The sequence below is a fragment of the Rattus norvegicus genome, chromosome 7 (genome assembly GCF_036323735.1).
Source record: "Rattus norvegicus strain BN/NHsdMcwi chromosome 7, GRCr8, whole genome shotgun sequence".
Taxonomy (NCBI): Eukaryota; Metazoa; Chordata; class Mammalia; order Rodentia; family Muridae; genus Rattus; species Rattus norvegicus.
Window position 1 is genome coordinate 74,401,758 of NC_086025.1, and position 27,335 is coordinate 74,429,092.

The window sequence follows — 27,335 nt, forward strand, 5'->3', positions numbered from 1 at the left end:
TGATCGGTATCTCCCCAGCATGTCTCAAAGTAAGTAATTAGCCTGTCCTTTTTCATAAACGTAAGTCCTTTTAAGCATCGTTCTTGGAGATTAAAGAAATGTAGAATGTCCATTACTTATCCCAGCCCATACTTCATCTTCCAAGGGACTGCAAATCCAGTCTCATTTTAGGGGAACTCAAAACTCTCCTGAATTACACTGCTTTGCAGGACGAGCATAACATCAACCTGGAGAACATGCCTTTGAAAGCTTCACATTCTCTACCTGAGGGTGAAGGAAACACTCCCAGAACACTTGTTTATTCTAGGTGCCAGGTTTGTGCTGGAGAAGATGGTGGTAATATCTAATCTCACAGAGCATAGATGAGAAACTGTATCAAAAAATAATTTTTAAAAACAGATTTTATTTTCCATTTATTTCCAGCACAGAATATCTTACCTGGACAACTAGTATGTAATTTTCCATCAGAAGGTCCTATTACCACAGTTTAGTCAGTGTAGTTGTCTAGTTGTCTATATTGATAATCTGGGACTTCTGGTTTGCATTTGTGCTCTGGATTCGCACCCACTCAGCCCACACCCCAGTTGTAGCTGGACTCCCCAGGTGTTCTGACACAACCAGAATGACAAGTGAGACCCCCAAACCCTACCCGTATACCTGGCATAACCAGGACCCCCAGGATCCAGGAACAAAGATCCTCCACCTAACTAGAGACTCGCGCTCCTTCAGGTTTGTACCTGTGCCTGGAGCAGAGCCTTTGCTCTGGATCCCAACTCCCTCAGCACACACACCAGTAGCAGCTCAAGCTTCCAGGGGTTCTGACACATCCAGGCTCACAGGCTCACAGGCTCACAGGCTCACAGGCTGGCAGGAGGGACAGGCTCCACTCAGAGACAGCCAGACAGGTTAACACCAGAGATAACCAGATGGCAAGAGGCAAGCACAAGAACATAAGCCATGGAAACCAATACTGCTTGGCATCACTAGAACCCAGTTCTCCCACCACAGCAAGCCCTGGATACCCCAACACACCTGTACAGCAAGATTCAGATCAAAAGTCTCATCTCATGATGATGATAGAGGACTTTACGAAGGACATAAATAACTCCCTTAAAGAAATACAGGAGAACACAGGTAAAAAAAAAAAATCGAAGCCCTTAAAAAGAGAAAACACACAAATCCCTTAAGGAAATACAGGAAAACACAGTCAAACAGGTAAAGGAATTGAACAAAACCATCTAGGACCTAAAAATAGGAATAGAAACATTAAAGAAGGGAGGGATCCATGGCTCCAGATACACATGTAGCAAAGAATGGCCTTGTCTTACATCAATGGGAGGGGAGGCCCTTGGTCCTGGGGAGATTTGATTCCCTAGCATAGGGAGATGCTGAAGAGGTGAGGTGGGAGAGGATGGGTGGGTGGGGGAGCACCCTCATCAAAACAAAGGGGAGGGAGGAAAGGGAGGTTGTGTGTTGGTGGGTCATATAGAGTGGTAACTAGAGAGTGGAATATCACTTGAGATGTAAACAAATGGAATGATTAATAAAAGTTAAAAAATAAAAATAAAATAGCATATAAAAAACCACACACACACACACACACACACACACACACACACACACACACAAAGGGAGACAACCCTGTAAATGGAAAACATAGGAAAGAGAGCAGGAGTAACAGATGCAAGCATCACCAACAGAATACAAGAGACAAAAGAGAGAATCTCAGGTGTAGAAGATACCATAGAAAACATCAACACAACAAAGAAAATACAAAAAGCAAAAAGCTTCTAACTCAAAACACTCAAGAAATCAAGGACACAATGAAAAGACTGAACCTGAGAATAATAGGTATAGAAGAATAAAGATTTCCAAGTGAAAGGACCAGTAAACATCAACAAAATCATAGAAGAAAACTTTCCTAACCTAAAGAAAGAAATGTCCATAAACATACAAAGAAGCCTACAGAACATCAAACAGATGAGATAGGACCAGAAAAGAAATTCCTCCCATCACATAATAATCAAAACACCAAATGTACAAAACAAAGAAAGAATATTGAAAGCAGTAAGAGAAAATGGTCAAGTAACATATAAAGGCAGACCTATCAGAATTACACCAGACTTCTCACCAGAGACTATGAAAGCCAGAAGATCCCAGGAAGATGTCATACAAACCCCAAAAGAACAAAAATGCCAGCCCAGGTTACTATACCCAGCAAAACTCTCAATTACCATAGGTGGAGAAACCAAGACAAAACCAAATTTAAACAATAACTTTCACACTGAGTATCAGGGGTTCCACTGCATTATGTCAAAAGTGTAAGTGGACAAAGCAATCTCTCATTTCAGCTGTGAATCCCATCTTTGTCCAGGATTCTCATAGCTCATGTGTAAATTGAACATGTGAGTTCTGTACAGGATGTGAACGTGACCATTATCTTGTATCATTCAAGTATTTGGTAGTAACTGTGGTTACTTTTTGATTGCCCTGTGGATATGTTATTTATTTATTTATTTATTTATTTATTTATTTATTTATTTATTTATTTATTTATCCATTTTGCTGTATTGCTTGGGAGATTGACAGCTAGACAGTTTGTGAGGTTGATTTTGTTAGTGGGAATGGGTTTCAATAATTCTCTGTCCTGCCCTGATACAACATTGATGAGCTGCGAGCTAATACCAGTTGCCTAGTCTGCCTATCCAAGTGCTCCCCAAAGGAGTGGGAATTCATCACTCTCACACACCGTGAGGAGCCACAGGGGCTTCTGAGACAGACTCGACATGATTTCTATGTGGGCAACAGCACAGGGTCAGAAGAGTAGTGCAATAATCCACAGACAGGTCTGGGCACCCCCTTTTATAGACATCTAGGCACCATATGGAAAACACTAGGAGGCACAAGCCGTTACCTGTTTGTACTGCAGATGCCATTTCTGGGTGCCAATAGGCACTGGAGATCTTTTGTTAGAATTCACTTGTGCTCTATGGCTACCACAACTAAACTTATCTTGGCTTAGCGTTTAAGCAGAAGCTTAATCTGATGTTTGAGTTTTCCAGTTGCGAGAACATTATAATCTTTGACCCACTTTGAAGATCTGCACAATTCCCAGCCTTCTGGTGATGATACTTAGTTCTATCCCTGGTTACACTAATCACATTCGCCTTCATTCTAGTGGGTGAGATGCCACTGCCTGAAGTCCTCTCCAGTTACAATCGTCCTTAAATCCTAGAAACCATTCCTGTCCTGCTCTCCTGTGGTCGCTTTCATGCAGCATTTCCCTTAGTTATGATGAGTAAATGCAGGCTATACTATAGAAACATTTATTAATGGCTACTGCTGGCCATTATTTAAGCTCTCACTCTTCCCAGCCCAATCAGGTCATATCGTGGGCCAAATAATGCTTTCTTAATCACTTGAAACTACTTTTGGCATCATAAGGCAGGAGCCGCAGTGTAGAAGCAGATAGAAGAAGAACATTCGATTATCTCACAGAGGAGAAATTATCCACATGGTTAAAACTCCGAAGATTAAATAGAACTGAAAGTCCAACAAGCTATCCCGCACCTCCGAGAACAACCTGAGGAATAACCTCACCAGATGGTCAACAAAAGATGCTTACTACTGTGCAGGCTTGTGGCAACTGCCAAGTGGAGAACCAGACTCTCGTATCTGGGATTGGGTTATTGCCAGAACACGCGGTCGGTGAGGATAAGGAAGACCTGGTACATACCTATATGCACTGTACCAAGAACTCTCAAGTTCACTGTGTTTCTCTCTACTCAGTTCCAATCTAAATAGTCAAGAGTTTCTTCTGATGGTATAACCTAGATCAAACCGGAAACTTCGACTCTACTGATGGTTTGAAAAGATGGTTTCTTCCCTTACCCTGGCTCCTTCTAGCCTCCAAGAAAGTAGTCTGAACATATGCTGAGTTGGATGAGTGCCTGCCTGGATTGGTGCTGCCTGCAATAAAAGTGCTCACTAAAGGGTACTTGTGTCTGTAGACTCAGATTAAGCACCATTCCCTTGGGGCAGTTTTGCCTATCCAAACTTGATTAAATCTGCTAGGAGATATATGGCCCCTAAACTGATTCACTTTTTAAAAGTTTTCTCATATTTGTAATAACTCTATAAAACGTCTTTTGCTCTATGTTGCAAAAAGATTCAGAAAGCCAGAAAATAAGTCTTTTTTTAATGAAATAGAGTATAATAAAGATCTTATGATTTAGCATCTTTATTACAATTTAGTATATTTCATATGCATCTTTAGCAGCAGATGCACATGAAATGTTTTTAAATTATAAAATAATTGATAGAACCTTTGCCCCACTTTCTAAGGCTCTACATCTAATAATATGTTATTGCAATGTTTAAGTGCCATGATACCTGGCCTTTATAGTGCTCTTTTAAAGGAATGAGGCACATGGCTAAGAAAGGTTTTTAAAATTTTTACTCTACTTATATGAACATTAAAATGAGATCTCTAAAATGCATTGTTGAAACCTAACTGTTCATAGTAAGTATGAAACCATCCTCATCTTTGTTCCTGACATTCATACCTTTACTTTGCAGAATACAATTTATTTCCATGCCTCTGTCTCTGTGTAGCTCATGGCTGATGATTTTATCAAAATGGTCAAAATGGCAAACTCTGTGGTTGCAGTTGTTGCAGGTTTCACTCTTGCCTTTCTTTCAGTTTGGTGGCATAAATGGCACTGATTATTAGGGCAGTGTAGTTAACATCGAAGGGATCCTGGAAGGAATGACAAGCAAGGTGTTGACTTCCTTCCTTGGAGTCTAGACAACAGAACACAGTTAATGCCTAAATTGAACTCCTGGATAGCATCACTTTCTATACTTATTAATAATTTGTTATATTCCATCAAATTTAAAACAACTTTAAAAATTCTCAGGGAAATAGGTACATAGTAATTTTAAGAATATTAAAATGTAAACTATTTTATCTTAAAATAGATAAATTATAGTGGTCAGTCTTTTGTCCCTCTGTCCCTCTGCTTCTTTATCTGGGTCGCTTGTTAACTATCTTCTTGGGTTCACATCTATGTCTTTCTTTCTTTCTTTCTTTCTTTCTTTCTTTCTTTCTTTCTCTCTCTCTCTCTCTCTCTTTCTTTCTTTCTTTTTTCTTTCTTCCTTCCTTCCTTCCTTCCTTCCTTCCTTCCTTCCTTCCTTCCTGTCTGCCCGCCTGCCTGCCTTCCTCCATCCTTCCCTTCCTTCCTTCCTTCCTTCCTTTTTCCTTCCTTCCTTTTTCCTTCCTCTCTTCCTTCCTTCTGCTTTCCTTCTCCAAGAATGGCTGGAAAATTGAGTGTGAGTCTCAGGGTCTACTTCTGTTAAATGATTCTGCCCACTGCTCCCAGGCAAGGAATCTTGGATAGAAATCTACTTCAAGCTGCTTGGATCATGGTTTTTGCCTAGTGATTCAACTTCTATAGTTTAAAATATATTTTAAATCTAATAATAATCAAAGAATGTATAATGTTAGCAAGAAACCTCCTGTTTATTCTTCATCCATTTTGTGTTGTGGACATCTCTCATTTAACATTATGAGGGCAATAAAATGTCGCAGTGCTATTAACTGTGCTCACTGGAGATTTTATCATTATCTTTCAATGGTACCCTCTTCCTGATCTAGAATCTAAAACAAAGCACTCACTGTAATCGCTCTTTGTGTCTCTTTGGTCACCTTGAGACTATGGCCACCACTCAGCCTTCCTTTCTTTCTTTCTTTCTTTCTTTCTTTCTTTCTTTCTTTCTTTCTTTTTTTTTTATAACTAGAGTTTTGAGTGGTGGTGGTCAAACAAATTTTGTCAATTTAATTTAAAATTGTATGAATTTATTTTGTCCTTGAATAAGCTGGAGTTGTAGCATTTGGGAGAGAATTCTACCAAAACAAGGTGCCCTTCTCACTTGCATGCTAACAGGATGTCATGTGTGGCATCCATCACTGGTGATATAACACACCTTACTGTCTGTCAGAAGTCTCCAGCTGCCCCCCTTTATTTGCTATAATTGGTACTCTTTGGAAGCAAATCATTAGCTTCTTTTTTTTTTTTATCTTTATTAACTTGGGTATTTCTTATTTACATTTCGATTGTTATTCCCTTTCTCGGTTTCCAGGCCAATATCCCCCCTCCCCCTCCCCTTCTCTATAGGTGTTCCCCTTCCCATCCTCCCCCCATTTACTGCCCTTCCCCCAACAATCACATTCACTGGGGGTCCAGTCTTGGCAGGACCAAGGGCTTCCCCTTCCACTGGTGCTCTTACTAGGATATTCGTTGCTGCCTATGTGATTGGAGCCCAGGGTCAGTCCATGTAGTCTTTGGGTAGTGGCTTAGTCCCTGGAAGCTCTGGTTGCTTGGCATTGTTGTTCATATGGGGTCTCAAGCCCCTTCAAGCTCTTCCAGTCCTTTCTAAGATTCCTTCAACGGGGGTCCTGTTTTCAGTTCAGTGGTTTAATGAGAGACACAGCCAGAATACAGCAAATACATAGGCGAATGCCTTCATTAAGTCATTAGCTTCTTTGAGATCTTCTAAAGCAAAATGGATGGAGCTGATTCAGTGTTTCATTAACGGATGAATGCTAGGACCACGAAGGCTGTGAAGGAGGCCTGCATACAAGATAGAAAAATGAAGGTGAAAAAGAGATGCTGAGTAGACATGGACAGATAAGTCTTTCTGCTCTTGATGATCTCAGGGATCTCCTCGATTCTTGAGGTTTTATTTCATACTACATTGCATCAGAGAATTTAAATGTCTTTTCATCTAAACCAGTTCAGGTTAGATTCCTATACATACAACTGAAAAACACAGTAATTCACACAGCACTGGATTGTTATGTGATTTAACAGACTCAGCGTGCCAGGAGATTGTTCCTTAACAAATGATATTCCACACAGGGGTAGCTGATGTTAATGCAGCCCTCACTTTGAATTCATTCCATTCAGAAGCCTTGCGGAAACATATTACATGATGAATCTCTCAATGATGCCTGATTATTGCAAATTTTTTTCTCTGGCACTGGATGTCATAGAAGAAAGGCGAAGGCCGTAGCTCTATCGAGGCATAGCTGCTTGTTCAGTTCCTAAGTCATGTTTGTGTTAGACTTAGACACACAAAAAGAGCAGCCTGATATTTGAAGGACATAATTATGCACATTCTTCTTCCCCGAGGAAAGGAACATCAGAGCTCAGTCTTTTAGGCAAGAAGCATCTTTGATTCACAAATACTCTGTGAGCATCCTTAATGTCCCATGACTTTTACCTACAGCAATTTTAGGCTTAGCATGCGGGGGGTGGGGGGTGGTGAACATTTATATCTTTAGTGCATATCATGAATTGATCTGTTATGACACTCATGTATAAATAAGACACACTCAAAAATGCAAGAAGAACTGGGGCAAAAGTGACTCTGAGTCACTCTCTGTTAATGCTTCCCCTTTGACTTTCTCACAATAGAGAAATAATTATCAAGAAGACGAACTTTTAATAGCTCTTTAATGAAGTCGTCCTGATATTTCCGCTTCTCTTAAAGGACTAATTTAAGAACACTTTTTGCTCTTCCCCCTTACTTCTGATTTTCTAAAGGCAAATTTAGTGTGAAAGACAAGCATCAGAGAGAAAACCAATGTCTACGGGTCTAAAATGGGCTGGACTTATGCAATAGAAGCAGAACTGCATAGGGAGCTGTGTCAATATTCAAAGGTACAAGATCCTTTTGACAGTGTGACCTGGGCAATACTTAGGTTGTCCAATCAGATGATTTAGCTAACAAAAACCAAAAGAGGAAAGGAGAGCAACCCTAGACAAATTAGTAAAACAGGCAAAAATCTGTATGGTGTGGCATTGAGTCTCTAGACCTTCCCACCTTCTGCCACTCCCAGCAACCAAGTGAGAAAATATTTATCCAGCATCCTCTTTGTTTACCTCCAAAGGTTCATCTTTTTCTAGGAGTCCATGAATGCCCCAGTAAGCATCCATTAAGCACTGAAGATGAAAGTCACAGGAATTTGTCATGGTGCCAATCCTCCAACATCTCGCAAGTCAGCAGAGAAGACAGAGCAAGGGTGTTGATAAGTGAAATGGAAGAAAGCCTAGCATAAAGGAAGAACAAAGAGCTGCAGAGAAGAGATAAAAACAGAGAACTGGGTAGAAGCAGTAATCTGAGGGAGAGAGGCGACACGGTGTGGCAGAGGTCAAGTAAGGGCTTCACTGAAGATCTTGTTGGAAGTGAATGAAAATATTGTAGATTTAGTGATTTTGCTTTTGTGTTAATTCATGGATTTTGCTGTGCAGACCAGGCAGATTTCAAACCCTTAACTCTTCTGCCTCAGCCTCCTTAACGCAGGGATTGTAGGTGGTCAGCACCATGTATAGCTGGAGGGTTTTGAATAGTTACAAATTATGATTTTAATGAAATAATCTGAGAACTAGTCATTTACTTCTAAAAAAAAATTAAAGGGTATGAGCCCTGTGGGACTTAATACTTTTATGGAAGAAAAAAAGAAAAATCGCAAGGGAAGGTAGCTTGGTTTGTAGATGGCTTGCTATATAAGATTCTGTCTCAAAATGTTATTAATAAATAACAATTTTAACAAATCTTCAGAAGAAATAAGACAGGAGCTGTTGGAGCATCCTCTCCCATCTAGTAGAAGGACAAAAAGAAAGTGCTTACTTTTTATTACCACATAGTCTAAAACATGGTCAAGTATATTGAACCACAACAAAAATAAGCTTTAGTAATAGGCAACCTGTCCTTTTCCTATAGAGACGGATTGGACTGGAGGCCTCAGCTGCCTATGTGGCTCATTAGACAGCTTTAATGAGTGACTCTGCTTTGGAAGTCACCCAGACCTGAAATAAAGATGAAAAGGTTACAAAGAGGAACTAACTGTTGCCTTTAGGCAGGCGAATCAAAGTATCCAAGCCTGGGAAAAGATAGAAAAAAAAAATCTCTTCAAAGTGGTATTCTTCTTTTGCTCATTTTAACTAACTCAGGCCAATGGATATTCCAATAGAATCTCTCTTTTCTCTCTCTTTCTCTTTCTCTCTTCTCTCTCTGTCTCTGTGTGTCTGTCTCTCTGTGTCTGTTTCTCTGTCTGTCTCTCTGTGTGTCTCTCTGTTTCCCTCTGTCTCTGTCTCTTTCTGTCTATCTGTCTCTGCCTGTCTCTGTCTCTCTTTCTGACAAGGAGGCAAGACTCTTCAGGAAGGAAATGCACACTGTCTCTGTTTTGTAAGTTTCACGGATCCCTTCAGCTAATAGGTATTCTCCTTTTGAGAATCTTTCTCTGGGGCTGGGGATTTAGCTCAGTGGTAGAGCACTTACCTAGGAAGCGCAAGGCCCTGGGTTCGGTCCCCAGCTCCGAAAAAAAGAACAAAAAAAAAAAAAAAAAGAGAATCTTTCTCTAGGGTAGACAGTTTCATCCATGTGAGCCTGGACAGCCAATCTGGGTTTTATTCTAAAACTCACGAGACTAAAAGTCTTGATCTATTTTGATAAAGAAACTAAGACGGCCAACTTTGCTCCGCATGCAGGGATGGAAATGCATTCTGCTCAGAGTAGAAGGAAACTCTGCCCAGAGCAAGGGAATCACATTCTTTTTGATGTGGTCCCACATCAGGCAGGAGGTCCCACCTCTGTGCCTCTGAGTCATGTGAACCAATCATTTTCTCAATTTATCTATGTTAGTGACTGTTGAGCTGCTTTCACTTGGCATTGAATGCAGTACATTTCGAACCATACATTTTATGTAGGAAACAAAACAGACTTTAAACTGAAGGCACGGCCCTCTTTGTCCCTACACAGACTGTGCATGCAGTATCATAAAAATGTCAAGACCACCCCACCTCAAGAGTGACTGGCAGGAAGTTGTAGAGCGATAACCCCATGTGCACAGCCTTCATCTTTCACACTATTTTCCTTATGACAGGAAAGGAGGGATAAGTTTCACAAAGAGCTTCAGAGGAAACAAAGTTAACATAAAGCTAAACTGTGATTGAGGATTGAAGGGTATAATTTAGGGACAAGCCTTGAAGGGATATACGCAGTGTTACAACACTGTTAAAAAGCACGCACACGTGTGAATTTGTTTGGGCTAGCCAGGCTTCACTAAGGTTCCATAATGCAAATAGATGTATTTTTATAGAGCATATACTGTGAGCTCAGTCCTACTCCATGCATGACCTCAACAGACATAAAGGAACTGGGATAGAGCAGTCACTTTCAAGAGAATGCAAAATCTAGGTTCTGAATTTCCTTTTTACAAGTAGAGAGAACAAGATTACAAAATTTATTAGCTGCACTGAAAACTGCTCCCAGTTTTCTGATCCCTTACTCCAAGTGCAGCTATTGATTTCGGGAAATTATAGGTTATATTTAAACTTGGGTAACTTCTCATTCGGCAGATTCTGGGTTCAACTAGGTATTATTTCAGGCAACAGTTGTCTGTTTCTAGGCTTCAACGTCCTCCTCTGTCAAATAAAAGCAATGAATTCCTAAGTGATGAATCTATTTCGGTGACTGCCAGAAATGATCTAAAACTATAACTTGACCCAGGAAATATCTGAACATTTCATTCTTAAAATTGATTTTTTTTTAGCGAATAAAATAATGGGTTTCATTATGACATGCATGTACATTACTGTACTTTACTCAAATTCCTCTCTTTTCCTGCTGGTCCCTTTTCCAGTTTAAATATTCCCTCCTCCCTCTTCCTCTTGGCTTTCATTTTACCTAGTGATGGACATTTCACTTTCGAAGAAGAGAAGAGGTAACACTAATTGTCAGGAACTGAGGTGGGCTATCCTGGAGATTAACAGTGGGAACCAGCTCACTAACAGGTCCCGTGGTTTTGAGACGCCCTTGGGCTGATTTGCTGGTCAGATTGATGCTTAGAAAACCTGGGGCTCATCCTGGCAAAGGGACAGACTTCCTTCAAGAAAGGGCGGGATTCCAGTCTACCCAGCTGTACCCCCCCCCCACTCCTTTATCATAATTTCCCAGGCAGAGTTGGAAAGGTGGGAGCGTGAAAGTAGAAGGCAGCAGGCAAGGAAAGTAAATTACAGTTCAGGCAACAGGAACACTGCCTCCAAGGTCAGGCTGAGTGTCAACTAATTATGTAAAATCTTGCGGAAATAGAAGTCGCGGAGAGGCCCAGCCTACTCTTGCATTTAAGGAGATCTTTCCAGAGCCCCCTTTCAGTGCAACTCCATGACACCCTTTGGCCAGATCTTTGTATTTTGCCCGCCCCCCTCATTTCTCGTTCCAATTCCACCAAAATAAACCTGAAAACTTTTCTCTTCCTCTTGGTAAGTCAGTTGCAGAGGTGCTTTCCCACAATTTCAGACCAGTTTTTTTTTTTTTTTTTTTTTTTTTTTTTTTCTCAATGTCTCTATCTAAGACCCAAAGCTAAGGCTGCTAGACAGCTCCGTGGACAGGGGGCGGGGAGCGGTGCCATACCCGGCAGCCTGGAGCTGGGACTCTGCTCTGGCTACCCTGGCAGGTGCCTGTTCTTGGGGCACAGTTTCCCAGGGCAGGGGTCCGGCAGGACGCCAGCTCCCGGGGCCCGAGAGTCCGCTGCGGGGACGCGCGGAGAGGGGGTGCGCTGGCAGCGGGTGGCTTCCTTCCGCAGGAGCTATTTTTAGCAGCGCTTCGCCCCCCTTTTCCCCGGGCCGCCGGTGTGGTCGCCTCCAGCTCGTGGCCGCGGCTCTGCAGCTCGGCGCCGCCTCCCCCGCCGCGGATGGCTCTTGGTAGCTTCCACGCGGGCAGGTCCGGAAACTGAGCATGTCTGCAAGCGCTCGGCGGCCCCGGCGGCGGCGACGGCGGCGGGGGTAGAGCCGGCTGCGTCAGGCTGAGCGCAGTCCGCGCGCGGCCGCGGGAGCGCAGTGCCAGCGCCGCCCGGCCCCACCGAGAGGGGCGCACTCGCCGCTGCGGGGCTCGCACCGCTCACCGCAGCCCCCTCCCGCCGACCCGCAAGTAAGTTTGTGAGGCTGCTGGGCGCCGGGGCGAGGGCTAGGCGCCAAGGGAGCCGGGGCTGGCGAGCGGGAGGAGCGCCTGGACACCCGGAGAGCCGGCAGCCTTCTGCCTCCGGAGCCCCGCGCTTCTCCCAACCGCTGGGCAGCTCCGGCTTACAAGGATGCTCCAGCAAAGGCGATGATGAACAGACCCGGGAGGGCAGGACTAGCTCAGGGGTCAGGTGTGGGACACTCTGGAAGGAAGAAGGACCGCGGGTGAGGGAGCGGACCCGGCAGGCCAGGTGCGGGCTAGTGCCCGATGGGGAAGGGACGGTTTGAGGAGCAAGGACTTGCCTGGTAACAGCCAAAAAGGAAAAGTGGGTGTCCCTGGGACTGAGAGAGGGTCAGAGAGCAAAAATTAGAAGGGCAATGTATCCTGAATCAGGGTGACAGAAGGGAAGATAGATGGAAAGTGGGGCGTGTGAAAAGCGGATTTGTAGGAGAGCAAAGGACGCCAGTAGAAGGGTCAGTGGGCGCATGATGGGCGGGTGAACTTGGTTAATTTGAGGAATCAGAACAAGCTCAGGTAGATATGATGGAGAGTCAGGTTTAATTCAAGCCTCAGAGGGAGTGTGTGAGGCAACACGTTGTGAGAACCAGCGAGTGCAGAAAGTGGCCTGGAAAGGAGGGCTGGGAAGGTGATGAGGGATTGAGGGAATGCGGGCAGGGAGAGGGGCAGGTTCATGCCTAGGAAGTGGAGTGCTGGTGGGTCTGCAAACCTGTGTTGGAGGGTTCCGTGAGACAAATCCCTTGGTAGTGGTCTAGAGGCACTTCTCTGACGTCCCTCTTCCATCTCTTACCTAGTTTGGAGGCGCCTAGGCTCCCTGGTAGATGTGGACAGAGATGAAGCAGTGGGGAAGGTTGTCACTTAAGGGAAGCCGCTAGGGCTTCCCTTACCTGAATGTGTATCCGGGTTTCTTTTAAGCAATGTGGGACTGGATTTGTGAGTTACCTAGAGGGGGAGTGGTGTGTTCTAAGCCAAGGGGATCCCTAGTCTCCTATAGGGCTGGGGGATTTGTGTTTCGGGCTGGTAAGTAAGGTAGAAGTCTGCAGCATACGAAACGCAGCAGGGAGTGCATGCATGCGCTTTGCAGGTGCCTGTTGCCAAACAGGGGTCCTCTGTGTGGCTGCAGTCAGTCTCCGCGACTGGGAGATCAGGACTCCGGAGGTGGTCCAGGACTGGATTAAGGGAAACTGAGCTTCCCTGTGCCTCTTCTGCCTCCTTTGCGGTTATACGTTCTTTCATGGCCTCCCTCTGGTTACCTTTTATTTGAAACCTGATGCTGCTTGTCTTTCCTGATTTCTGTGCTTGGAGTATGCATCTCAGGCAGGGTTGTTCCCATCTCCGGTTGAGGGAAGGAATCCTAGGAGTCCCTGATGTCATAGGGACTCTGGAACCATGGGGCCTTCTTAGAGGACAAATCATAACATCTGTGGATTCCATTCCGTAAGCAGGGAGCTTCAAATGGACTGGGAGGAGCAGTGAGTAGGATGGGAACAGTGAGCATTACTTATCTGTTTTTGAAGGGGGACTTCCTCTCAGTTCCAGGCATATAAATCAATGACTTACGAAGGGAAAGACTAGGTTAGTTCAATAAACATTCAAAATTCTGTTGCAAAATAAAATGTCTGTTTGACTAGCAAAGATTTTACCCACCAGCTACATGAATCATGAAGGATCTGCAGGTTTCAGGATGAGAAATGCCAGTGTAGAGGTGGGTGTCACCACGACCACATCGTCTCAAGCTCTGTCTGGGTGAGCATGGTTTGTTGGTGGGCACGTTTTAAAGCTGCACAGTTAGAGTAGGAAATAAAGCTGAAGATAGGGCTGGAAACTGGAAACTTGGGCCATCTGCGCATTGAAATGATGGAGAAGGGTTCGACTTGTGGCTACAGGCTGCTGCTTCAGAGGATGGGTCTCTGATTATGTGCCATGACTGATATGTTTAGCACATCGAATTGACGTGTGTGTGTGTGTGTGTGTGTGTGTGTGTGTGTGTGTGTGTATCAGTGTTCAGATGAAGAGAAGTCAGAACTTAGAGTATTGAGGAGTGGACATGGGTTTTGTTTTGTTTTGTTTTTCCTTTTTCTTTTTTCTTTTTCTTTTTTCACAGTCTTGCCTGACCTATGCAGTGACATAAAAGACAGTACTCATCTAATGATTAGGGGATGCCCTTTTACCTCATTGGCTGGGCCAGATGTGTGTTGGGGGGGGGTGTCACTGTTTGAAAATATGTCTACTTTTCTTGAGATCTGGAAGGTGGGAAATTTGAATAATGACTTTTTTTGCTGTTATCTTTTGTTTCTGTTAATGTACATTTTTAATTGATTGTATAGAGCATGTCAAAGTAAAATAGGTGATTGTTTTAGAAACTGGTGATTTTTTTCTTCTTCTTCTTCAGACTATAGCTCTAATAAAATGTAACTGTGTGTTTGCCTGTATTGATTGGAGGGGTTGTTGGGGGAGGGGATGTCCAAGGAGGAGAGAGGGGGGGTTGGGCATGTGCATTCAACTGGGACAGGAGTCTGGAGATCTTGTGAGAATGTAGAGCTGAAGGCTTTATTTATTTAATGCTAAATTTAATGTGAAATAAGAATACCCTTCCTCCCAACATCTTGCCTTTTGAATACAAAGGATTGCATGTGCCCTTTTGCTACTTTAGTTCTGAAGTTCAGACATAACTTGACAACTCTCCTAAAGGATCTGTCCCTAAGCATAGCTAAGCTTCAGCAAACAGTCAATGAAATCTGCTGCCCCAAGGTAAAGGCATTAAAAAATGGTATGATGTCTCCCTGAGGATAAAAGAAATGTCAGTCAGAGTAGGAGAGAAATCATGTTGTCTCACTCCAAGAGTGGAAATGACTGATGGGCCGATGGCATTGCACCCGAGGCCCCCTAGTAATGAGGGGAGACTTTCGTTTGTCTTTCATCAATTTTGGGAAAGGGTGTTACCACAGGTTCCAGCTGGAATTGCTATTAGCATTTGATGATTAATTCGATAGTCCTCACAGTTGCACAGCCCTCGATGTCAGAACTGATCAGAAATCATGGCTTTCAGTATTCCTGGGATTACGAATGGTCCTTTTAAAAATTGACCTGTGACCACCACTGCATCTGTGCCATGGCATGGGCACACACAAAAAACAAAATGTTTTTATTTTTTAAAAAAGTCTCAAGACTTTTTTTTAAAAGCCAAACTTTTTTTTAAAGGAGTTAGATGTTGCTTCCAGAAGTTCATCTCAATAACAAACATTAATTTTCAGAGATTTCATTGCAAAAATGGTACCATGTTCCCACACCTTATTTTAAGGTAATGGGATCTACTTATTAGCAGAAGTTTATTTTGGCTTTTAGGAAATGTCTTTTAGGGTTGATGAGATGGCTCAGAGGTTAAGAGCATGTGTCACTCATACAGAAGAGATGGGTTTGTGCCACTCTTACAGAGGATATGGGTTTGAGTTCTTCCCAGCACCTACCTGGCGCTCACAACCCCCTGAAACTCCCGTGCCAGAAGATCCGATGCTCCCTTGTGGCCATGGTGAGCACCAAGCATAGACATGGTACACGTACTCTCAAGCGCAGAAAATAAAAATAGACAAATTCTAAAAGAAAAAAAAACAATAAAAACTTAAACTAGGGATTCCTCAAAAGCTGGCTCTATGCATTTGTGATGTGACCCCAGAAACAGTTCTGACAACAGCATTGTTCTACACTGACTCACTAGTTTCCCAGTCACTATTTTTTTTTAAAGAAAATGCTAATTTGTAAATTGAAATGAAAACAATTAACACTTTTTTTTTCTCTAGTGAGTGATCGAGTAGAATCAGAGAGAAAAAAAGATTAGCTGAAGTCTCATGAAATATTCCAGGGAGAAACTTTAGTGTTCAGATCTCTACACAGACAGGTAGGAGACCCAGATAATTTTTCTGTATTTAGTTTCCATATTAAGCCAACAGAATAGTGTGTACTGTGGACAGCAGACTTTCCTAGTTAGCAGCACAATGCACTGCCTAGGAGAGATGAGTAATAGCTGGCCCTCATTACTGAAATGAGATCTGTTGCTGTCCTATCAGAGCCTGCATGCCGGACCTGAGACCATTTACTAGGTAAGGGCTGTGCCATGACCACACGAAGGTCAGAGAAAGTCCAGCTTTGTTCAAGGTTTCTGTTGCTCTCCTGGCTTCCCTTCTCAACTGTTTATCATCTGTTGGTTCCTCTCAGATTCATACTGAAGGGATCATCATTAGAGCTGCTTCCTTCCTCCCTTGTTCTAATAGCCAGCCGTGCCCTGCACTCTTAGCCATTAAAATCCCTGAGGGACTCCTGAGGAGCAGAGACTTCAAGCGCCTACCAAGTCCCTGGAGTCCTTGGTAGCCCCTCCCTCTCTCCTGTGTGTGCAAACAGAAAGCTCTCATCTCTGTCCTGGTGGAACACCTTAGGCTTGTCTCTTAGAAAAAGGCTGTGAGGAAAGCCCTGGTTTTCCACAAACCCAGGCTTAATTTCCATGCTGGCTTCACTACTGGCTTAATTTGCCAGAGTTGCATGATATTTGTGTTGAGGACAGACCTTCCCCAAGAGAACTAGCTGAGGAAAACAAAGCCAGTGAGAGCAACAGCAGGCTCCGAGAGGAGCCTATCCGTGGCTGATATGACTGTATGGAAGATCTACTGTGAGCCAACGATAAGCATGTATGCTAATACAACTCAGGATTTGAGAGTTGACAACGGGAAACCGTCCATGACTTGAAGTCTTTGGAGTTGCAATAAGCTGTCTGGTGCGTTCTTTCCAGTTTATAAAACCAAGTTTGTTTAGAATAATATTTGTATGCATGTCTCAAAATGTATTTATGAAAATAAACACAAGATGAACATTCGGTTTTTAATTTGGAGCAGTTGAAGAGATACATGACGATTCTTTAAGTGAGTTCTGAAGAGTTTCTGAAATGCAGAAAGCTAAAGAAAATGTTAAGGAGAAAGACTGTAGGTGTGTGTGTGTGTGTGTGTGTGTGTGTGTGTGTGTGTGTGTGTGTGTAGAAGGGACAGTAGGAGAGGGCGCGAGTTGAGGTGAAAGGGGTCAGATCTCATCTGTCTTTTTTTTTCCCCGTGGGAAATAGTTATTGATTTTGCTTGACATCTGAGTGAGGAGAGATAGTTTTCCAGTGCAGATACTTGTTGACTAGATCATGGCTGTCTGTTTAGAGTTCTTACAACCATAGCTTAGCAGGTAGTATTTGTTAGAATGAAGGAGAATTTCAAATCAGTTCTGTCCTGTGATGCTTGCAGTAGAAGTTCTGAAGCACACATTTTAAAGCCTGTAGCACTGTGCTGTACTGTTTGGGATAAGCAAAATGTCTGAAAACTGAGAACTTGTTTTCTGTGAGGAGTGAACTGCAGATAATTCCCACATTATAATACACCAGGATGCAGGTTTTAAGAGACAGTGCGATAGCATGGTAACCCCTTTGCCTGTAGTGGCAAATATGGTGCCTGCTGGCCTGTCAATCATTATCCCAGCAGGAGGAGGGATAGCAGGAAAAGTGGGGATTTAAGCAAACAGCCTGTGCCAGCCTTGGTGAATTCAAGAACATCAACAACCAGATTTTGCAAAGGCAAAGAGAGGATCTGTTTTAGGTCTCACTTGAGTTTTCCATTGCTAAGACCAATGGATAGCAACTTATGGGAAATGAAGCTTTACTTGTGGAAGATCTTTACCTCTGTGATTATTTATTCTAAGGAACAAGGAGACTGACACACACCCCCGCCAAAGATTTCACCCTTCGATATTACGTCTTTACTATTTCGGGATATTCATTATGTGGTATTGTGTGCTCCCAGAATACCTTATAAGTTTGGAATTTTAGAGTTTCTCTGGCCTCTGAGAGAAGGTAAAAGGCCTGTGCTGTTTATCTCTGAGAGCACAGCAGCTGGTGTTGACAGCAGCCTGTTTTATTCAAGGAAAAATTTATGCCCTTGACATTTGTCTGGACCGTCACTCGCAAAGAAAAAAAAATAAATAAAAGAAGAAGAACCACAGAACTCAGCCTTCTGGATGGTGAAGCCTGATTTCAGCAACTTTGATGTCGATAACTGTGTGGTAAGCAGACTGATAGATGAGCGAGAATATTACCAATCCGAGGAAGGAGGCCCAGGGGCTGAGGCTGAGCAGAGCTTTGCAAACCTGGCAATCCTTGCCAGTTTGCGACTTCAAACTGGAATAAGTTTTATACTTCATGGAGCTTTGAGCTCCTCATCTTTAAGTGACAAATGACTATGTTTTTCGTTCTGTCGACTTGGTTACAGTGTTAGGGAAGGTGATTGAAATGATCAAGGATCTCCTTGTATGCAGTGTTCTAGGTAACTGTACCTCAAAAGAAATCTGCAGCCCTGGGTAATATCCTTTAAGTAGGACAAGACTGGTACTGGTTGATAGTTGTCGTATTGTTCTTTAGAAATTGATACCCTGTTAGTGCTTTGTGCATCCTTGAAGAGCTTCAGGTTTTCACAACACAAGTATCTCATTGGAATTATGCATTCATCTTATGGGTCATAATTAGCATATGGTAAGTTCTCCTATATTTTAGCTATATTAAAATCTATCATAGGGGCTGGGGATTTAGCTCAGTGGTAGAGCGCTTACCTAGGAAGCACAAGGCCCTGGGTTCGGTCCCCAGCTCCGGAAAAAAAAGAACCAAAAAAAAAAAAAAAAATCTATCAGGTCCTACATTGTTAATGACGGTGTATCTCTAATGATTGTCCTGGAGTTTCAAGATAAACGGAACCACGGCACATCAGTTCTCTTCTTCAGTAGACAACGTTAGAGTGTGTGGGTAGCCACTCCACTAAATAAATGCACGCTGATCGAATAGCCTGCTACCTTTCTTTCATGAGATACTTGATAGCATCACTCCACTGTTCTATGACAAAAGTCAGGGGATGAAGCCATTATCTAAACTAACATAACAATTTATCCCTCGACCCTGGCCAACCTGGCCTTCAGCTCTGCTTCACTGTACCAAATTGCAGGAAACATAGGACTACTGTCATATATGGGGGAATACTTCTGATAGGCTCCTATCTGAGCCTGGCGTTGCTCTCCCTGCTTTTTGTTTTCCTCAGCTAGTTCTCTTCGGGAAAGGCTATCCTTCCCAATACCAAGCTTGCACAGCTCATCAAATTAAGCCAGGAGCAACACCAGCATGGAAATCGCTGCTGGCTTTGAGTGTGCACAAGCACACTTATGTTCCTCTAAGGTTAATTTGTTAGGTGGTCACCTGTTAAAAAAAATTCACGGGGTTGGGGATTTAGCTCAGTGGTAGAGAGCACTTGCCTAGCAAGCTCAAGGCCCTGGGTTCACTCCTAAGCTCCGAAAAAAAAATTTACTTCTAAGTGGGACTATTCTGTAAATAGACTGAGAAAAAGTCCGTTGCAGCTGCTTTTTAAGATAAAATGTGGCAGAACATTTTGAATTAATATATTAATGGACTGAAGCATTTTCCTTTCATCTATTTTTAAGTCTTTGCATAAAAAGCATTGATGGGATGTCATAAACACACATCACACATTTGGGAGAAGAATGTTGACCGTGATAAATGGCCTAAAAAAAAAAAAACACAAAACATTTGTTTCCTTTCGTCTAAATGAGTTAGTCATAAATGTAGCTGCCTCATTTTGAATTGTTTGCATTTTTAAAGTTAGCACTGAGGCCACTATAAATGGGGTCTACCTACGCTTTGTCGTTGTATCAGTTTGATTTTCCAACAGAGTTTCCAGCACCAAGGGGCAATATTTAATAATCAATTCAGGCTAGGCATGTAAGTCAATGGTGTACTGCTTCCTCACCTACGGAACAGGCGAGGTCTGCTCTCCAGCCCTGGAAAAATAAACGAACACATCTGTTTTAAAATGGGAATACTACAGAAATCAGCACTGCACTTGTTAACCTGTTGTATCTTTTCATGATCTTAAATTGTTAAGACACTCCAGGCTTCTTTTTCATATACAATTAAGTTAAAGCAAGATTTTGATGGGATTTTCAGCACATTCTTTAATATCTGTAAGTTAGAAACCCTATTGGGATGATACAACAGAGATGGCAGGAGGCCATTTAAATGATGAGGATCTAGTTTTTTAGTTACCTCGAAATCAGAAACAAATTTCTAATGGGGAAGAACCTCTTTGTTTCACTGGATAGTTCTCTCAAAGCTTATCCATGCTTAGCTAACTATAATAATTATTCTGTAATTATTATTTTTTAATATCTTCTATTTCAGTCAAGATGAAGGCAGTGAAATACTTGAGAGTTGAATAGTGACAGTCTTTGATTTCTAGAAAAATCAGACAAATTTGACAACATTGTTCATTATTCAGTACATTGAATCTTATATTCCAATACTATGTCTTTGATTATTGTGAAAACTTTTTTATTGTTTTTGGTAATGGAGTTCATGAGCTATTTTAATAGCTTTAATGGAGATGAGAATTGAGAGTTTAGGAAGCTCAATGGAAGGCTATGCATTAATTTCTTTAAGTTCTCCATCAGCTACTTGGGTTGAAACACATAGCTTTGCTAAGACAATAATGGATGCATTATAAAGTCTGCAGATGGACCAGCTTTGACATACTTATCTGTGTTATTTGGGAGAAAAAAGATAGGGGATGTTATAATCTGTAAATTCGTTAAGTGAATCAAACAGAAAATAGATTATAGTTCATTTAAACAGAAGATCACTCATTGGATCCTTATGGTGGAGTTCATGGAGCTGAAGGAAGGCTGAAGAAACTCTTGGCAGGAGTAGGACCCCATGGCAGATACGAATGAGTTCTAACCGTGTTCCGTCTTTGAGCCTCTGTCATCAAGACAGTCTCCAGAGAGAGGAGGAGGGCAAGGAGATTTGAGTACAGCACCTTACTGCCTTGGTAAATTTAGATGAAAGGGAAAACAAACATGAACCACTACCGATAAAACCTACCAAAGAAACCTTGAGTTTGTTATCTAAATAGCTGTCTGGAAGGCGGAGACAACATATTGGTTCCCTGTGCCCTCCCCTGGATCCCACAGTGTATACCTAGTGAGCTTCTTACTGAAGAATATTCATCGATCTCAGATACATCTCAATATTTCTCTCTCCTGTCAATACAATATATTCCTGGGGAGATGAATCTTTAAGACTTACTCTTGGGAGTCTTGGACAATGCAGAGTGAATGTCTGGACCAAATTCAGAACTTATGTTTGTGTGACTTGAGAAAGAGGGGAATAGAGAAATTGAGTAAATCTAACGAAAGACCTAGGACCATAGGGCCTTGTACTGAGACTGGATCCAGAGACCCTCAGTGTTTATGGGGCTGTGCTCATTACTGCCCCAAGCCAGAAAGGACCTGAATGCCTATTGTTTCAGGTATGAATAAGCACATAGTAGGCTAGCACATTCTGTAGGCTAGAGTGTTAGTTGTGAATGGAAGGGAATGTAGGGAATACTGCTGGGTTCATGATCTCCATGCATGTGATCACTGAGTAGAAGCACAGAGGGCAGAGACAGGCAGTTTCCTGTAGATGTGGCACTTTGAGAAAACAGAAAGACTTGGACGGTGGTTATGTGGAGAACTGGACTAGTTTAGAAGGATTATCAGGACACAATACAAAGCCAGTACTAAGTAACCGCAGTTCTAAGGAAAGTATCTGAATACTGTCTGATTTATTATTGTTATATGTCAAAGGCTACTTATAAGCAAGAAATTTCTGCTCTAGAAGTTGAATGATTTTATAAACACATGCAACTTTTTATTTATCCTGAACTTACATGATTAGACATTATTTAAAGTTAAATTTCTTCAAGATCAACAAAATCTCCCTCTCAAACAAGCTTTTGCATTGAAGTTGTCAGGCACGAGAAGAATTCTGTTCTGAACATTGGTGACGAAGAGGCTGCTTTCCTCATAATTTACCAATCCCTTAGTAGAATCCCTTAGTTTTATTCTTTTGACTTTGGCTTCTAAACCACATTGGTATTAATGTACATATGACTTTGTTACCAATTAATGTCGTATGCAGTTGTCTGCAGATAGTTTCAGCAATCATAGTGTTGAAATTATTGTTCATGCCTCTTGGCTCTTAAACCCTTTTATTTCGGGTTTCAGTGGGATTTTCTTAAATATTATTTTACTACATGCATATATACCGTGGCACACAGTTGTCCCTTTAAACTTGGGTACTTACTTTCTATTCTAGTACTGTATACGTCATTCTCGTACAGGTTATAGGCTCCAAAAGATTGCTAGAGACATGCCGGAGTGGATGAAGGAATGACCACGTGACCTCAATCCTACTCCAAGAACTATGGACAACTACTACTTCTAAGAATTGGGGAAATTGTCTTCCCTGGGGAAGAACATGCAATTTGCTAACCAATAGCAAATGATCACCTAAAAACATGCATACAAGTAACATTATTCGAGCAGGCAATATTTAGGAACACATATTTAAAAACATACACACATAGGTGTGTAGCAGCAATTAATGGAAAGGGAGGCCATGTATTTGAAGGAGAGCATATGTAGGGGTGGTTGGAGGACAAAAGAGAAGAAAAAATATGTATTATAATGTCAAAATTAAAGATAAAGAATCTAAGCTCTTCTTTATCTGCTGGTACAGATATTTAGTCCATCTGACTTGGGGCAGACAACTAGACCTGTTGAGTGCTTTAACTGGTCACACATATGCCTGACCTCCTGGGTCCCCTGCTACATTCTGTAGGAAACAATTCTCCCAGAAGGCACATAGCCATTTCTGGTGCAATGGTTGTGTGTGTTCAGGGCAGTCACAATCTGTGGATTCTCTAGACCTTGTCCTACAGTGGAACCAACACGGCTAAGAATGGAACTCGCTTATAGAGCTGTGCATCTCCTTCCCTATCTGGAGCAAGGATTTCCTGCCATCCCTTGTTGACAGCTCTGTGGTTCAGAGAGAGGCTGTGGTGACAGGCGTTTCTTAGTAGGCTCAACCTCAGATGTCTGAGACCCTCTGAATGACTGATGTGAGTGCCAGACCACATTGATCAAGGATATTTTTCTCCATGTTTTGGATACAAGTTCTATTTCCTTGAACATCTGAAAAGTTAGGTTTGATTTTAGTGACCTTCTCTTGCTTTGCCACCATCTGTATTATGTTATTTGTGTTTGCTTTTATTTTTTAAGATTTATTTATTTATTTATTTATCTATTTATTATATATAAGCACACGGTAGCTATCTTCAGACACACCAGAAGAGGGCATCAGATATCATTACAGATGGTTGTGAGCCACCATGTGGTTGCTGGGCTTTTAACTCAGGACCTCAGTAAGAGCAGTCAGTTTCTTAACCACTGAACCATTTCTCCATCCCTTGTGTTTGCTTTTAATTTAGTGATTCTAATGGCTGTCATGCCAGACAGAATCACCCAAGCGACTTAGATGCCAGCAGAGAAAGTGATCCAGAGGACTTCCCTAGGTCCCCAAGCAATGGGAGGATGCTTCTCCCATGGGTTGAAATTCACATCATATACCTGTCTATGCTAAGATCAATGATCTAGCTTGTTTTATTGTTGAAGTCTTTATGAAGGCTTGCCTCTTTTGGAGCAAAATCTGCTTTTATTTAACCTTTAATGTTAATGCAGGTCTGGCCTTTACATCTCACAATTATCTAGGAATTTCCTGAAGTGCTAAAATATGCTTAGACTGTGGCCATCTTGCTGGGTTCCAGAAATGCAGGTCATTGTGAAATCTGCCAAATCAAAATACATTTGGCAGAGATGTATTTACTGGGAGACAGAAGTCTTAAGCTCCATGGTACATTATTTAGCCCTTTGCACTGTGTCCCCAAATCCACATAGCATCTTTATAACAATTATCTCAGATGCAGGTTTATATTAGACAATGAAAGGCACTGCTCATGGCCCCTAATTTTGTGTAGGTGGCACGAATGGGGGGTATTAGTTGTATTTCTTGACGGATGCCATGAGAGCCAAGCAGGTGGGTCCAAGAATTGTTCTTCTGTAGGTTCACGGCTGCTTGTGGTGTTTCTGGCAGAGAAAATAGCGTGGTACATAAAGAAAATAAAAGATGGTCTGAGTGCCTGGGATAGGCATGGGGTTGAGACCAAATGGAAATGTGAGAAACCAGTGTTGAATAGCATAGAATCTTCTAGGCAAAGTAGGGGAGTTTGGGTTTTGAAGCAGAAAGCAATCAGTAACTCCCCTTTTCTGACATACAAATAATTTTATTTTCCAGAATAACTAGAATTATGAAAGGCAAGATGCCTAGCATGTTTTTGAAGAGAAAGCTGTTATATTTTTGAAGAGAAAGGTGTTATTGTTAAACATTGCAGACATGATACACACCCCACATGTGCACATTTCTACAGGTGCCCATTCACTGCTGGCTAGGCCATGCCTGGCTTCTCTCTGTTTGCCTTTGACTTTTTTCTTCTTCACATATATGTATGGAATTTCCATCTATGCTTGTTAATTTTAGTTGCTATAGTTCATTTGTTTAGTTGAACTATATTATAAAAGGCTGGAGGAACAATTGTAATTGAATAAAAATGGCTTGAACATACAGCCTTTATTAGGGTTGCCGATATCACGTATATCTAAATTGATAAAACTTTGAATATTCCACCTGTGTATCTGAAGATATGTTCAAAGTCTGACCAAATACTGATTTGTAGAAGGATATCCACATTCAGTACTTTGAATTAAAATAAAAAGGCTTTGAAACTTTTAGATCATTTAAGTAAGAATGTCAAATGAAGTCTGATTTAATGTGTGTGTGTGTGTGTGTGTGTGTATGTGTGTGTGTGTGTGTGTGTGTGTGAGAGAGAGAGAGAGAGAGAGAGAGAGAGAGAGAGAGAGAGAGAGAGAAATGCCATCTCTGCCTCTTTTGCAGTATTGAATATTGGTACGTAGTAACAGCTCCAGCATCATTATATTTTTCTCGGAGGGCCACTTTATACTTTTAGGTGTTCTCTGTCATTGGATATTACCAAGGGTCCTGCTGTTTAATGCTGCCAACCATGGGTCTGGGAGTTCCAGTATGTACACTTCCTGAAGTGCATGAGGTTAGCACAGCTGAATCTTTTTCTTACCCAGATCCTTATTAATCAACAAATAACAGAATACAAAGCTTCTATGGAATTTGCACAGTGAGATACATTGAAATATTATCCAGGTAAAGATGTTCAGGGGATGACCGAAGCATTTATAGACATTTGTCTATGTGCTTGTCATGTTTACCAACACAATGTCAACAAGATCTTGACATAATATCAAAGTTCTATTCTCAGAGGTTTCTCTCTCTCTCTCTCTCTCTCTCTCTCTCTCTCTCTCTCTCTCTCTAATAAGAACCTCCATGTGGGGGCTGGGGATTTAGCTCAGTGGTAGAGCGCTTACCTAGGAAGCACAAGGCCCTGGGTTCGGTCCCCAGCTCCGAAAAAAAGAGCCTCCATGTGAATGTGTCTTTAATCAATGTAACCTTTTATGGACAGCTCTGGTCCATAATCAACCTTTTAAATCCTCTGGTTGATGTGAGGTGACCTGAATCCTTCTCTCTTGTTACCAAGGGCTGCAACGTAATCTCAGCAGTCATTCTACTGTCATCTGTAGTTCTGTGTGACTTGGTCAAAAGTGCCTACTGACCTAGTTGGAGGGATGGTGAGAGATGAAACCCCTGGGAGTAGTTGGACATTGAAGAGATGCTCTCTTTACCATGAGATTTTTCAACATGGTCAGGATTCTTTCTAGAGACCTTGGTCATCTGGAATGTGAAACTGGATTAAGGAAAACCAGAACAAGTACCAGCACAAACTCCAAAGGGTCATCCTAGCTGAGGCTCTGTGACTCTTAAATGTTGGGGCTCCATAAACATTGTTTCCCATTCCGTTTAGGCTAATTTGAGTTGGGTTTCTGTTTCTGTCACTGAAAGAAAACATGAATGCTGTCTGTATGCAAAGAATCTTAATGCTGCAGTAGCAGCAGGTAGGAGAGGTGTGGAGAAGCCATCTGGCCTGGCTGTGGAAGGTGGAACAATTTCTTTTGCTTTGAGTCAAGAAGAGTTTTAAGATAGATCAAAGGATAGGGGCACTTTTTCTGTTGCAGATTCCGTTAAGTGGCAAAAAACACTTTGTAACAAAAGCTCTGTACCTTTTGAGGCACTAGAATCCTAGATCCCTAAGTTGCAGAAAGGAGACACTGTTGCCATGCATTGAAGAAACAAACATAAGTGATCGCTGGCTGCAACCTAGTTACAGCCTTGCTGTTTGAAATCCGTGGACACCCTTGGCTCCTTTGTTATGTATTTGCTTTTTGCAAGAGGCATTCTAGGTCTTTTGTTCAACAAGTAAGATATTATAACCCTGATAATGGCTCCTAACGTGAATAACAAGATTAGAGGAACAAGAAGTAAAATAATAAAGGACAAATTATTTTATCTGTCCTATAATTCTAGTTACTCAGCAAGGAAAAGCCATTTGTGCTCTCAGTAGGCCACCAAATTGAAGATCACTATGGATGCAAGTTCCTGATGCAGCTTCATTCCGGTTGGTATCCTAGGTATCAGCTTCTTCCAGGCATTTCCTTTGAGGAGGGTAGGAAAGATACTCCGTGTGGTGGTGTGAATGAGTGTCTCAAGTGTCTTGTGACAGTGCAGTATGGAGAGTTACCCAGTATGCTCTCCCTCAGCCACCAGTGAAACATTCTAAGACCTCCAGTGTGTGCTTGAAACTATGGACTACCTTGAACTATGCAGTCTTCCCCCTCTCTGTTTTTCTTTTTCTTAGTTCCCTTTCTTCTCTCTCCCCTCTCCTCTCTCTAACCCTCCTTTTCTTCCTCTCCCTGACCCTCCCTTCTCCTGCTCTCTTCTAAGACCGGGTTGAATTATTTTGCCTAGCCTTTCTTCCATCAACCCACCAGTGCTGAGATCATGGGCATACTCTACTCCCCATAGCCTGGCACTTTAATATATATGTATAGGTGTGAAAATGTCTACTTTATAAATTAACACAATAAATGATTGACAATAGTAAGTAAAATAAAATATACCAATTATGACAGTATACTCTCATGAAAGTGGTTTCTCATTAGTTATGGAATTGTCTATATTCCATTTTCAGACCATCAATTGACTGTTAACTGAATTTAGAAAGGAAATTCTGAATATAGCGGTGTCTGTGATAATAGTTTTGGTACAAATTTATGCTAGTGGCTTGCTTTTAAGTATTTATTCTAGAAGACAGGCATGAAATTTGTGTAACTCAGGACTGTTTGTGGCTAAA

General features: G+C 42.0%; 1 protein-coding gene across 5 annotated transcripts in view; it reads left to right on the forward strand.

Annotated features, from left to right (window-relative positions):
- The first annotated feature begins 11,851 nt into the window (after window positions 1–11,851).
- Window positions 11,852–27,335, forward strand: part of Oxr1 (oxidation resistance 1) — a 436,879-nt gene continuing 421,395 nt past the window's right edge. For 2 of the 5 annotated variants that reach the window (XM_017594617.3, XM_063262910.1), the window contains exon 1: window positions 11,857–11,994. The gene's annotated coding sequence lies outside the window, so the exon portion shown is untranslated. Of the gene's footprint in view, window positions 11,995–17,992; window positions 18,127–27,335 lie in introns of those variants that run through there. The other 3 variants (XM_063262909.1, XM_063262911.1, NM_001197907.2) reach the window with 2 other exon arrangements.